The 15,388-nt window shown below is 40.2% G+C and overlaps 1 protein-coding gene across 5 annotated transcripts in view; it reads right to left on the reverse strand.

The window, feature by feature from the left end:
- Positions 1 to 15,388, reverse strand: part of ACOXL (acyl-CoA oxidase like) — a 572,636-nt gene that overhangs the window by 251,549 nt on the left and 305,699 nt on the right. The gene's annotated exons all lie outside the window — the stretch shown is intronic.

The raw sequence follows: 15,388 nt of genomic DNA on the forward strand, positions 1-15,388 counted from the left end.
CTATGGAATCTGAATCAAAAAATACCATTTTCACATCTTTTTTGGTTTTCATTTTTTCTTTGACACAGTTTTTCCCTTTTGTTCTGATTCTTCTTTCACAATATGACTAATGTGGAAATGTGTTTAACCTGCCTTGGGAAGAGGGAGGGGGAGGGAGTGATGAAGAAAAATTTGGAACTCAAAATCTTTCAAAAATGAATGTTAACTATCTTTACATGAAACTGGAAAAAAATACTATTAAATAAAAAGAACTATAGCATTTATTTATTTATCGCTTTTTCCTTTGAGTCTCAGAGTTTGTGAGGTAGATCCCCATTTTACAGATGAGGAAATGAGAGGTTTGACTTGCTCAGGGTCACATAGTAGGTAGAATATGAATCCAGAACTCCCTTTTTCCAACACTCCATTTCGTCACATATTATCATAAAGTTTCTGTGCTAGCAGAGGTCGGGCAATAATCAGATTGTCTCAACTGTTTTGCTAATCATTATTTTAAAAGAGCATGCTTCCAATTTTCCAGCAAAAAAATAGTCCAAGTCCTCAAAAGGTTTTGGTTTTTAGCAGAAATTTACCAGGATTTTCTTCAGTCCTCCATGCTCAGTGTGTGATCCCTGATGTTTCTCACCAATCTTGAAGATCTCCTTTATAGGATTACAGATTTTGATTAGAGGTGTAATGGAGCTAGTTTCTACACTCAAGACTGCTTGAAACTTTTCAGTGCAAGCTTTTATACCTCAGAAATCAGAAAAAGTTACAAATCAGGACATTATTTGTTTTGCTGCCTAGACTTAAGAAAATACCAATAGCAAATTATAGTTCAAAGTGTGTTCTGTGTACATTTTGTTCCCCAGAGAGCCAATTGTTAAACATTTACCAGTATACACCTGCAAAGAACCTTGGATATTATCTAATCCAACCTCCTCCGTGTTAGAAAGTTTGTTGCTCCGCCTCCTTCTCCTTTGTCTCCTTCTCCCCCTCCTCCCCTCCCCTCCCTTCTTCTTTCTGGAGGCAACTGGGGTTAAGCAACTTGCCCAGAGTCACATAGCTAATAAGTATCTGAGGCCACATTTGAATTCAGAGCCTCCTAATTCCAGGGCCAGAGCTCTATCCATTGTGCCACTCTGCTGCCCCAGAAAATTTATTCTTATAGCAAGTCAGATTTTTCTCTCTGGAATTGCCACTCATTGTTCTGTTATCGGGCAGTTCTTTAAATAATGTGGAGGTAATACTGTGTAGTGAATAGATCATTTGACCTATACATAGGAAGACCTTTCCAACTTTGTTGCTGTTCAGTTGTGTCTGACTTTTGGTGACCCCATTTGGAGTTTTCTTGGCAGAGATACTGGAGTGGCTTGCCATTTCCTTCTCCAGTTCACTTTACAGATGAGAAAACTGAGGCTAACAGGGTTAAGTGACTTGCCCAGAATAACACAGTTAGTGTCTTGAGGATGGATTTGAACTCATGAAGATGTGTTTTCCTGATCATAGGTCTGGTGCTCTATACACTATGGTACCACCTAACTCCCCATTCTCCGACTTTATCTCACTTCATTTCCCTCTACATATTATGCTCCAGGAAAACCAGATAACTCTGGCCTCAAACATTGTGCTCTCTCACCTCTATACCTTTGCTCAGGCTATGAGTGCCTGAGATCCACCTCCTTAACTGTTGAATTCCTACTCAGCCTTGAGTAGCTAACTTTTTTTTACAGTGCTTCATATGTACCAGGAGCACAGGAATGTGCGAAGTGCATTACAAGTATTATCTCATTTGATCCTCATAATAACCCTGGGAGATAGGTGTCTTTATTATCCCCATTTTACAGTTGAGGAAACAGAGACAGAAGTGAAGTGACTTGTCCAGAATCACACAGCTGGTTAAGTGGCTGAGGCTTGATTCAAACTCAGGCCCATCATTCTGTCCACTGTCCTGCCAGCTTTACACCCCAATTCAAATATCACCTCCTTCAAAACGCAGCTGATGATTTCCCCCCTAGTAACTCACATATCACCTAGGTCTGTCCTTCTATGATGTGCTTATCACATAATACTGCCTGTGTCTCTTGGTGTCTTCACCCTGTACCAAGCAGTGAGCTCTATGAGAGCAGGAATCCTGCCTTATCTATACTTCTGTTCTCCCCATTGCTGGTCATGTGCTCTGCACACAGCATGAATTGAACAAATGTGTAATATTGCTTTACTCCAGTGGGTGAGCTTGGAGGTACCAAGACTGTGTCTGAGAGAGGCTCATAAGATGTAGAAACGGAGGAGCTGCTAGGTGGCACAGCGGATGGAGCCCTGGCCCTGGAATCAGGAGGACCTGAGTGCAAAGCCAGCCTCAGACATTTGACACGCACTAGCTGTGTGATCTTGGCCAAGTCACTTACCCTCAATTGCCTTGCCTTTCCTCCTCAAAATAAAAAAAAAAAAAGATTTAGAGGTAGAAGGAATCTTTGAGATTTCCCAGTCTACCTCCTTGATTTTACAGACATGAAGGCTGAGACCCAGAAGACCTAACTGACTTGCCCAATATCACACATGTAACAAGACAAGCTGGGGTGGCTAAGTGGCCCCATGGTGCATAACAGTGCTGTGTGACCCTGGGCAAGTCTCTTAACCCTGCTTCCCTCAGTTCCTCATCTGTCAAATGAACCAGCAAAAGAAATGGCGAACCATGCCAGTAACTCTACCAAGAAAACCCCCAATGGGGTCATGAAGAATTGGGCATGACTGAAATGACTGAGCAGCAATCACAATAGGACAAGCTAAGATGTGAACCCAGGTCCTCTCACTCCAAATTCAGCATTTTTTCTATTTTTTTTCTATTCTCTGCAGTGCCTTGCACAGGGGGAAGCAATATGGTAAAGCAGAAACAATGAGAGATTTGTTTATTTTATGTTCAGTTCCAAATTCTCTCCCCCACTCATTGAGAAAGCAGGAAATATAATACCCATTATACATAATAAAGTCACACAAAACATATTTCTGCATTAGCCATGTTCCAAAAATAGGAGGTTGGGGGGATGGAAAAAAATACTTTAATCTTCACTTAGTGTTTATCAGTTCTCTCTCTGGAGATGGATCGCATTTTTCATCACAAGTCCTTTGGAACTGTGGTAGATCATTCCACTTTGCATCAGGTCCTATAGGTCTTCCCAGGCGTTTCTGAAACTATTCCCTTCATCATTTCCTACAGCACAACAGTACCCTATAACATTCATATACCATAATTCTTTGTCTCCACAAAAAGCTCTTATTTTTGTATATGTGGGTCCTTTTCCTTTTTTAAAAAATTATCTTTGGGGTACACACGTAACAGGAGTATTGCTAGGTCAAAGGGTATGCACAGTTTTAGCGGATTAACTCACAATTTCACCAAGAGGACATTCATGTACCTATTTTCACACATTCCTTCCAGTTTGTCATTTTCCTTTTCTGTCATCTTAGCCAGTCTGATGGGTGTAAAGTGGTGCCTCAGAGTTCTTTTAATTTGCATTTCTCTAGTAGTGATTTAGAACACTTTTCATATAACTATTGATAGCTTTGATTTTTTTCTAAATTTCCTGTTCACATCCCTTGGCCTTTTATCAATTGGGAATGGCTCTTACTCTTATAAATTTGGCTCAATTCCCTATATGTTTGAGAAATGAAACCTTTATCCAAGGGATCTGCTGCAAAGATTTTTCCCCCAGTTTCCTGATTTTCTTCTAATTTTGACTGCATTGGTTTTGTTTGTGCAAACAAATTTAATTTTATGTTATCAAAATGATCCATTTTACCTCCTGTGAACCTCTCTACCTCTTCTTTGGTCACAAACTCTTTCCCCATCCATAGAACTGTCAAGTAATTTCTTCCATCTTCCTTCCGCTAATTTGTTTATGATATTACCCTTTATGTTTAAATTATGTACTCACTCCGAGCTTATCTTGGCATACAGTGTAAGATGTGGGTCTCTGCCTAGTTTCTGCCAGACCATGTTCTGTTTTTCCCAGCAGTTTTTTTCTAATAGTGAGTGTTTGCCCCAGTAGTTCTGATCATTGGGTTTATCAAACACTAGTGTGTGTACTCATTTGCTTGTGTTTATTGTGTACCTGAAAAGACCTTAGCTTAAAAGGCTAAGGTCTCCCATTGCATCCTGGGCTGTCTCCAATCATCCTGATGAATATCTGGTCACTGAATCCAGATGGCTCAGGAGGAGAAAATGAGGCTGGTGACCTGCACAGCCCTCCCTCCCTCAAAACAAAGTCAAGTGCAAGTCATATCATCATTTCTCTGATGTCATGGTCCTCTTCAAAAATAAAGGATGAACACAATATGTTTTAATATTTTGTCTACCTAATCTGCTCCAATGATCAACCATACTATTTCTTACCTGGCAGCAAATTGTTCTGATGACTACAGCTTTGGATCATAGTTTGAGATCTGGTACGGCTGAGCCTCAAGTAAGGTATTTGTAAGCAAGAGAGACTTTGGTTAAAATCTCAGCTGTGACAGTAACTTTGTGTCCTCTGACAAGTCATTTCTGAGCCTCAGTTTCCTCAACTGTAAAATTCTGATATAACATTTACACAATTTGTCTCGTAGGGTTATTATGAGGAGAGTATTTTGTAAATTATTGAAGGATGGAGCAAGGAGGGAATTGTTTTTATTCTTCTGTGTGGCAGCTGTCTTTGCTCTGACTCATGGACATCGATGGCAATCATAATCCCAGCCAGGCTTCTCACAAATGTGTGCTCTCAGGCACAAGGGAGAAGGCATGAGGGGGAAGGAAAGACTAAAGACTCAAAACAACATGTCCAGTGGTTGGTGGGTTAGGAGAACTATCTTTATAAGTGAGAGATTGTCATAGGCAGACAACCTGAGTATTTCTTCTTTAAGAAAATTATATTTTAAAAAAATAAGCTGCATGCAAAACAAAGAAAATGAATAGGATCATTGATTAACCAAGCATTTGCCTCATGGCAATCATTCTGCAAAGTAAGATATTTTCCAGATTCTGCATTCTGGCTGTACATTCTGCCAGGCCATGTAGGAACTGTCTCTTCAGGATGGTGATAGGGTAGAAACCCATTTCTGGCAAGCGAACTGGAGTGTCTCAGCTCTCTGTGATGACATATTATTGGCCTATGGCCTTTGGGGAGGCCAACTGTTTTCCTTCAGAATTATAAGTAGGGAACTGCTCACTCTCTTTCTTTGGCTTCACAAATTGCTTGTTCCCTCTAAGCACATAACTATCTGAGAAAATGGATGCTGCAGTTTTCCCTTGATTAATATCTCTTTAACCCAAGGCACATGAGTGAGAATTTTTGAAATCTCACTCACTGGGCAAGGTTTTCTCAAACTGGGCTCACAATTCTCAATCTCCATGAAGCTACTAATGACAATCCATCCTGGGAATGCATTAAGGCTGGTTGCTCTTAAATCTTACTATTAACCCTGTTTTCTCTCAGTTGCAGACACCATCCTTGACATTACCTTCATTTTCTTGCCCAGTGTCTTGGGCTCCTGACTCCCTAAGTTATCTACTTATGAGCCTCTAGAAGAAGATGTTATGGTACTAGTAAGATGATAAAATGGTAGCAATGGTGACTGCAAAGTTGTTGAGATAATTTCAAACTTCTTTATGTACAAAACTTTGTTTCTCTCTTTTTTCCTCCTCCATGTTTTTTTATCTAAATGTAAGGATCTGTTGCCAAGAGCTACATGCCCACAGTGACCAGAACCATCATGGCGCCATCAAGAACATGTCATGCCAGACTAAGCATCCTTTTCTGACAAAATTACTAAACCAAAAGATTAGGGGAATGAACTGCATTCAGTTTCACAAGTATCTTAGCAAAGCATAGGACTAGATATTTATGATATTTCTCTGGAAAAAAATGGAAAAACATTAGACAGACCTTAGGATAATTACATCAATTTATAACAGGTTGAACTGTGAGACAGTCTGGTATAGTGTAAAGACTGCTAGATTTGGAATCAAAAGACCTGTTTTTGAATCCCTCTAGTATCAAAGTGACCTTGAGCAAATTACTTAACCTCTATGGGTCTTAGTTTCACAGTAAAATAGAAAGCTAGACTAGATCAGTGGTATCAAACTCAAAAATGGGGGCCACTAATCCTATAGGCCACATATCTACTTAGTTTGAAAACGCAATATTATCTATGGTTTTTATTCTTATTTATTTTAAAAATCATTTCTCAATTATATTTCTCTGGTTTGGGTAGCATTCAAGATATTGTGACTTACATGTAGCCTGTGGACTATGTGTCTGACACTTCTAAAACTAGGTGACCTCTAAGTGTCCCATTTTAGATCTAAATCTAAGATCTATATATGACTAGACCCAAAGAATAGCTATTAATAGGTTAACTTGAAAGGAGGTCTCCAGTGGAATACCACAGAGATTTGTGCTTGGTCAGGAGTTATTCAGCATTTCTATCAGTGATTTGGATAAAGGCATTGATGACATGCTTATCACATTTTCATGATATGAAGCCAGAAGTGAGAGTGAAAATACTGAATGACAAAACCAGAATTTCAAAAAAGATCTTCATAAGCTCAAACACTGCAGTTTAATGGGAGCAAAGGTAGAGTCATATATGAATTGAGAAAGTCAACTTCACAAATACAAGATTGGGAGGAAAAGGGTTCAAGAAGACCTGGACGTTTTGTGGACCATCAGCTCAATATGAGTCAACAGGATGCTATGACTGCCAAGAAAACTAAGGCAACATGATGCTACATGAAGAGGTAACAATCTTGTCATATTCTGTTTTCATCAGATAACAACTGGAGTATCGTGTTCAGTCTGGAGCACCAGAATGAATGCCCTTTAGGAAGGCTTTTGGGAAGCTGATGTATTTTCAGATGAGGACAACCAGAATGACAAAGGAATGAATATGAGTTCATGACATGAAAGGAGAAACTGTAGGAAGTTCAGATGTTTGGCCTGGAGAAGATGAGTTAGGACCAATGTGTTAATTCTATTCAAGAATCTGAAGGCTGGTCATGTGAAAGAGGTATTGGTCTTATTCTCCTTGGCCCCAGAGGACAAGCCAGGAATGCTGGAAACAAGGTGAACAGACACAAACTTGGCCTTCATTGTCAGGACCAACTTTATGACATTTTAAGGTATCCAAAAGTGGAATGCCTTGGGAAATATTGGGGTATCCCTCCCTGAAGGCCATCAAAGTCGGAAAGCAAAGCACTCACAGAACAGCCATGTTAAACTCAAAGCCAATTCAAAACACAAGTAGTTGTAGCCTGAAACAGATTAAAATGTAATTGGAAAATGTTTCACAAAATAAATAAAAATGCAATACAGCACAAATAATGTTACATTTGTGGTTTCCTAAATCAATATGCAGCCCAGAGGACCATTTCTATTTGAGTTTGACACCACTGTAATGAAGAGTATGTTGTCTGGAGGATTCTTGTTCAGAAGGTACAGGTTGGACTGAGGTCCTTTCCCACTCAGACATTCTGTAAAGGTCATATCCTCATTCCACCTCCCATGATGTTAAACGTTCTTAAAATAGCACAGCAGAAGCCACTCCTTAGGGCACTGAGAGTGACAATTAATAATGTGAAGCAAAACAAAAGTGATCAGCTTCAGAACTCTGATGAACGCTAACGCAGCGACCAATGACGGCTTCAGAAGATGTAGGATAAAGTATGTCTCCTGCCTCTTGCCAGAGAGGCAGTGAACTGCAGGCATGGATTTTGAGATGCAATTCATGTCCTCATTTGTTCTGTTTGCCCATATTTATTTGTCACAAGACAGGGATCTACTAGGTGTGAGGGAGTAATTGGGAAATGACAGTAAGCTCAGTGATATGGAAATTAGAGCATCAACAAAATATTTTCAAGGGATTATTAAATATATATGTACATTCATAAATATAAATATATATTCTACATACACACACATATGTATACATGTAAACATTTCTCTCTCTTTCTTTCCCTCCTCCCTCCTTTGATTTCCCTCCTCTACTCTTGAATGAAAGATCAAAGAGATTGAATTATCCAGAGTTAATGAGAAAATCAGTCCAAAAAATGATGTAGGGTTGGCCTATGTCCTAAATTTCAACCCCATGTATTCTGTCCCTAGTACAAAGTGCTATTTCTAGTAAGTGAAAATTGAATAAGGCAGCATGTATCTTCATTCTGGTGAAAAGAGCACTGAATTTGGAGCAGGAAAACTTGAGTTCAAATCTCACCTCTGTTACTTCCTTGCCTGTGTGATCCTGAACAAGTTGTTAAACCTCTCTGAGTCACAGAATCTTCTAAATTCTACATGATCACTCAGATCTCTAGAGTGAAGGACTATAGAGTTAGCTCCCTAGACTGTTGGGGTTTTTTTGGAAGTATAATGAATAAATCTGCTTCATTAGTCTCAGCTCATTTAGAGGATGCTCAATGAAAACCTTCAAGATCCTTGACTTTTAAAGACTGGGTCTTTAAAAGAAAAAAACAAAACACAACTCTCAAACCAACAGCCTTGGTGTGGGATTAGCCCTCTGCCTTGCCCTGCCAATAATTCTCTCTACCTGGCTCAGAATTCTGGCAAGAGGTCACTATGAGGATCAACAGAATAGTTCAGTAGTGTCTTCTCCCACCCTTTTAGATTTCATGAATGTCCCAGTTGTCAACTTGAACTTGAGGTTGAGGAGTAGGGCAGGGACAGTGGTTTGTAAGACCCCCAAGCCCTATTGGGAGGAGTCTAATGGTAAGAGCCAAGGGAAGACTGGCTGATCCATAGGAAGGAAGGCCAGGAAAATAAGGTCTGTGGCTATTTCCTGGTCACCTCTCCCTACTTCCTTCTCAAAATTGTTAACTCTGATCAGACTTTTCAAATGTAGGAAACCAACAGACACGAGCTATGCAACTGCTAGGAACAACACTGTGCACTTAGTACCAGGGTCTTGAGCATAGGAGCACTGGGTGGGTGTTTATTTCATTGAAAGGATGAGTCACCCTACTAGGGGCAGTGTGTCTCTGAGCTAAGGGAGAAGGGCAAATAAAAAAGCATGGGGAGATCTTATTCCACCCTTCCGCTGCCTACACAACAATGGCCAAATTTCAAGTGAGGGTAGGACTAGAACAGGAGCTTAGAAGTTGGGTACTTCCCATCTTCTTTTCCATCAATAAGAGGATTCAGAAATGGAAGGCATCTTGGAGAAGTTCACTTGCTTATAGTGCCTCCCTAGCCAAGCTGACCACTGTCTGTTTTCCATTTGTCTTGTAGATACCTACATATGCACATATTGTCTCCGGAGTTAGGATACAAGCATACTGAGCCCAAGGACCGATTCACTTTTGTCTTTGCATCATAGTGCACGTAGTAGGAGTTTAACAGATGTTTGTTGATGATTCCAATCTCTTCATTGCACTGATGGAGAAACTAACTTGCCTTCAAGTGACTTAGGTAAAGATCACACAGACAAATCCAAGTTCTCCAACTCCAAATACAATGCACATTCTGCTTCATTATTCTTTCCCTTCTCCACTAGGGATCTTTGAATGTTGATATTTTCTAAGGTTAAAATAAATTCTGTATTGGGTGGAAAGGTTTCCCCTTCTCCTCTCTTTCAAGTCAAGACATCACCCTCCAGATACCATTGGTCATCTTCAAGAACAAAGGACAAACAAAAGGCTCCTGAAATCCCCATGTAGGGAAACTAATACTAGCAGTCCTGCTTCTTCCTCCTATTCACCAGAAACATAGGGTGGGGCTTTGCCCCAGGACACCAAAATTTAGAGGGCTCTGACAGTCTTGCAGACCTTTCAAGACATAAAAAAACAACTGAGCTCAGAACCTAGTTAGCAAATATCAATGGGTGAAATCGGAAGGTATCAGATGAGGCACTCCAGGTGAGCTCCTCCCTGGCTCAACCTAGACTACTTTCACTCACCCAAAAAACTGCTTCTCAGTGTCCCTTCCCCTGTGCTTAACTGAATATGCCTTCAAAGGTTGATGTGAAGCAGTGTCCTGAGTCAACTAGTATGGAAGCAAAAATTGCCAGCTATAATTCTGCTAACTAGATTGGCCAGACTAAATGGGAAAAACCATAGGAGGAAAAAGAGAAGAAAAGAAAAAAAAATCAAGAAAAAAAAATTAGTTTTGAAGAAGTGGAAATAATTTATTTTAAACTACCTTAGAAGTCAGGAACGCTGGGGGTAGGGTAGAGAACATCAATCAATCAATAAACATTTATTAAGCACCTACTATGTGCCAAGCACTGTGCTAAGTGCTGGGGCTACAGAAAAGAGACAAAAGACAGTCCTTCACCTCAAAGACCTTACAGCATAGTGGGGGAGACAACATGCAAAGAGTTATATATACAAAGCAAACTATACACAGGATAAATAGGAAATAATTAACAGAGGGAAAGCATTGGAAATAAGAGGCAGGATTTTAGTTGGGACTTGAAAGAAAGCCAAGGGAGTTCAGTAGTTAAAGATGAGGAAGGAGATGATTGTAAGGCTCATTTTATGGCTCATAATGAGTAACTATGCAACAGTGACAACAGTTGGGCAAAACATGAAACCAAATGAACTTCAGATTTACTCTCACATCCCTGAACTCCAATCAACAGTTACTGATTCATTCTTGTGTCTGTTGACTGTTAAAAAAAATTAATTGGTGGTGGGAATGGGGGATGAAGGATGTGAGAGAGACAACTTATAATCAGGTCGAGTGAAGGAGAGAATGGACCTGGATGTTTTGAGTCATTCATTCATCCTTGCCTCATGGTAGGACTTTTGCCTGAACATTATACCCCAAAGACATCCATTTCTGATGAGTTAGCTTGCATGCCTATTGGCATATGCTGCTGCTTAGGAGGAAGGAAAGGTGTTGCTTTTATGCTTCTATATCTGATTCCTCCCAAAGATGTTCAGTGAGGTCAGCTCTATGACTCCAATATAATGAAATCCCTCAGAGAGCAGACGAAGCACATTGAAACCATTATGTAAGGATAGTTTCTGTGCTGTGGGCTGCAAGTTGGGTTTGGCAAAGAGAGAATCTGCAGTTCCATTCAGTGGTCATCCATTATTTGTGCTCCTTAAACCTCAGCTAACAACCATGAGGCCAGCGGAGTTTGAGAAATTTCCCTAGATTTGCCAGGGTCTTCCAGCGTGCAAACATGGGGACCATGAGCAGCTCTACAATTCCCACAGCAAGATAGCAATTTCTGTCTGGCGAAGGTTTTCATCATCCCAATTTAGGATACATGGAAACAAAATATACCTCCTGCCTTATTTTAACATCACAGAACCTCAGAGGCAGAAGGGACTTCAGGGACTGCCATCCAGCCCACACCCCACACTGACAGCATCATCCACAAGTGGTTGGTCAGCTATTTTGGCTTGAAAACCTCCAATGAAGGGAACCTACTACCTCTCCAGGAAACCCACTCCACTTTGAGGCAGTTCTGATTATTAGGAAGTCTTTCCTTACATCAAGCCTGAAATTAACCTCTTTGTAATTTTGGCCCTCTGAGCCAAACAACACAAATATAATCCCTCTTCCACTAAAAACATTTTAAACATTTAGGGTCAGAGATTATAGATGTTGAGCTGGAAGTAACCTTAGTGATTATTGTACATACCTTCTTCTTTTACAGATGAGGAAGCTGAAATCCAGAAGGACTGAGCTATTTGCCCAAGGTTACACAGCTTATGAATGGATTTGAACTCAGGTGTTCCTAATTCAAATCCACTATACCCTGCTGCTTATTTGAAGACAATTACCATGTCTCTCCAAAGTCTTCTCTCCCATTTAACCATGCCTAGTTCTATCAACAGGTAATCCCGGGCATGGGGTGCAGTCCCTTTTGTTGTTCAGTGGTTTCAGTTGTGTCTGACTCTTTGTGACTCCATTTGGGGTTTTCTTGGCAAAGAGAGTAGAGTGGTTTGTCATTTCCTTCTCCAGCTCATTTTAAGATGAGAAAACTGAGGCAAACAGGGTCACACAGCTAGAAAGAGTCTGAGATCAGGTTTGAACTTGGGTCTTCCTGGCTCCAGACCTGGTGCTCTATCCACTGCTCTGCCACCCTCATTGACCTCTTCTGAATGCTATTCAGCTTACCAGTGTTATTCCTAAGATGTGGCACTGAGGACTGAACACAATACTCCAAATGGAATCTGGAATCACTTTACTAGACTACTTTTTCCCCTTAAAAACATAAGCAAAGGTCATTCTTTTGTCCTCTGGATCATCATTTCATTTTCAACAAGAAAAGCCCCAAAGTAATTTAGCTCAAGTTCTTCACAGGCATTGAAAGCAAAATGTCTCTGTGTGTAAGTATACGATATCAGTATTAAAGTAAATGAAGGCATTTGAAATTTTGGTGAAGCATGCCATTTCAAATGACATATTTGAAAGCCCATGTCTGCATCCTAACTGCTCATAAGAAAGGAAACATTTATTTTCAGCTGTTTGATTTCATTTCCACTCAATTTCGAACACTGCTGCTTAAAGCAACATTCATTGAAAGTGACACTGCTATTAATCACTCGCACCGCTACCGTACACACACCATCTGAGGACCAGGCAACTGTGTGCTTCCAGCTCTCCCCCTGGTTCCTTCTCCCAGAGGAGGCAAGTGACCTACTAAAAAGATAATTGCCTAGCATGTTTCCTGTTTGAGAGCATTATTGCATCAGTCTGCTCTGAATGACGATGAAGTCAGATTGTAAGGACAAAAGTGGCTTTAGTTCCTCAGCTACTAGCCTTTGACTTTATGAAGTCCTCACTGCAACCAGACTTGGCCATTTCAGCTCTGGTCACAAGCGGGGGCAGGTAGCCCAAACAGAGATTGTGTTAGGAATGAAGTAATAACTGATGCTTCACTGTTAAGCAAGTGATCTTTTCAGGTAGGAGTCAAGTCCATTGTTAAACCTTGGTCCCCTAATTAGTAACCCAGTTATAGATCTGATCTAAAGAACATGGAACATGGAAAAAAATCAGGAGATAGAGGTTCGAGTCTTGACTCTGCTATTAACTCGTTTGGACAGGGACTTTCACCTGTCTAGGTTTTAAATACAGATGAGGAAATTTGTACAATAAGGGGGTTAAATGAGATTATCATTAGGGTCTCTTTTATCTCTAAGTCTTATTTGTGTCATATACATGTATTTGTATATATATATATATATATATACACACACACATCTTATACTCCATTTGTGGAAAATCATGATTCCTTAAACAGCTAGCTATACCTTTGTTTTTTATAATTTAGACAAACTAGTAAGCGGTGCAAAGGGCAGAATGCTAAACTTGGAATCAGGAAGCCCTGAGCTAGAAATCTCCTCAGACTTTCACTTAGCTGCATGACCTTGGGCATAAGTCACTTAACTTCTATGAGTCTCAGTTTCTTCATCTGTAAAATGGGAATAACATACCACTTACTCGACAAGGTTGTTGTAAGGACCAAATAAAGTAACAAAGTGCTTTGCGAATCACAAAGGGCTCTATGAATGCCAACTGTTAAATTACTCTTATCACTACTACCTACAATCATACATAGGACAAGAGAGCAAATTCAAGAAATAACAGATGGGTAACCAAAGTACTCCATTGGTACCCTTGAAATACTGGGAGAATTGAGGAAAACCTCTAGTGTGTTGGGTCGAACCTACTATGGTGAACTTTGGTGAGACTGTGGACTAGAACCATATCAATGGGTACAGCATAGATGAGTTTCACCTACATCGTTAGAGGGAACTTATTGAATCTGTGAGATCACAGATCTATTTGAGTAATCCTCTACAGAACGAGAGGCAATGTAGGGGAATGAACAGAGAGCTGGCCTTCTGGGCAGGAAGATCTAGGTTAAAGACACTTCTAACAGATATCCCGCTGTGTTACCCTGGTCAAAGCATTTAATTTCTCAGAGTCCCAGGCAACATTCTAAGATTATTGATCTTCATTGGCAGAGCAAGTTCCCATGTTGATGAAAACACAAGTCTAGTAAAAAAAAAAAAAAACCATACCCCACAGATACCATCCAATGATAGCCTGTTCTTATACCCACTTACAGAACAGGTGACTACTAAGCAATCAGTTGCTCTGGTTGTTGTGCATATTAACATTTCAGTTGCATAGCTTATGTTTCTTTGGAGCTACTGTACTTCTGCTTTGTTCATAGAGTATAGCACTTTCTTTGATGCAAGCAAACCATGCACCTTTTCTGTGTCTCACCATTGACTCCAAAGTTCTTCAGAGAGACCTCGAGAGTGTCCTTGTATTGCTTCTTCTTACCTCTGTGTGAGTGCTTGCCTTGTGTGAGTTCTTCATAAAATGATTTTTTAGGCAAACATCCATTTGGCATTCAAACACTGTGGCCAGCCCAGTGGAACAATCTCTCTGTCCAAGGAGTTCTAGAGAATTATGTGAATGCACCACGATGCTCACCCCTTCCTACTTCCCATCACCATTTGGTAGCTATGTCTTTCTTGGTGATAGAAGATCTTGTTCTTCAAATAGCTCAATACATCTCAGCTGTATAAGCCTTAGTTCAATACATATCCAAAATTACACACACACACACGTACACACACACGCACACACACACACACACACACACACATACACACACACACACACTATGTGATCCTTGACCACTCTGAACTTTGGTTTCCCCATTTGTAATATGGGAATAACAATATTTATGCTACCAAATTCACAAGATTATTGTGAAAAAAGCTCTTTGTGAACTAAATTGCCATATAGATGGGTCTTCAAAGGCTCTGGTGGCAGAGGATAAGCCATGACACTTCCAACCAACTTGAAAGCGGTCTCAAATCCATACTTGCTAGTGACACTATATGTCTGTTAACTACTAGTCAGTGACTCTTTTGGTGAGCCTCCCATATAAATGTGACAGCTCCATTATGATTATTTATCATTTCTCTTTGACACTAATCAATATAGAAACTCAAAGGGCACATATTCTAAGTGCTGCTCCTTCCAGTGGACACCTTGCCCAAAAGGTGCATAGTAATTAATTGCCTTTTAATAATCAGAAAGGTTGAATACAGTCCTGAGTATATCTGTTGTCTGAGGAACTAATCACGGGAAAGAATGTCAACAAAGATGGCCAGTAAGTGATTATTTGGCCATGGTGAATAATGTTTCTGCTTTTCAGTATGCTGTCCAGGTTTGTCAGCTTTCCTTGGAACAAGGGTCTTCTACTTTTATAGCAGAAATTGCTGTCTCTAGTGACCTTTGAGTCCAAGAATATAAAATCTGGTGCTGTTTCCATTTCTTCTCCCTCCAGTTGTCAGGAAGTGATGGGTCCAGGTGCCAAGATCTTAGTTTTCTTGATGTCAAGCTTCAAACCAGCTTTTACACTCCCTTCTTTTACCCTCATC

The sequence above is a fragment of the Notamacropus eugenii genome, chromosome 1 (genome assembly GCF_028372415.1).
Source record: "Notamacropus eugenii isolate mMacEug1 chromosome 1, mMacEug1.pri_v2, whole genome shotgun sequence".
Classification (NCBI taxonomy): domain Eukaryota; kingdom Metazoa; phylum Chordata; class Mammalia; order Diprotodontia; family Macropodidae; genus Notamacropus; species Notamacropus eugenii.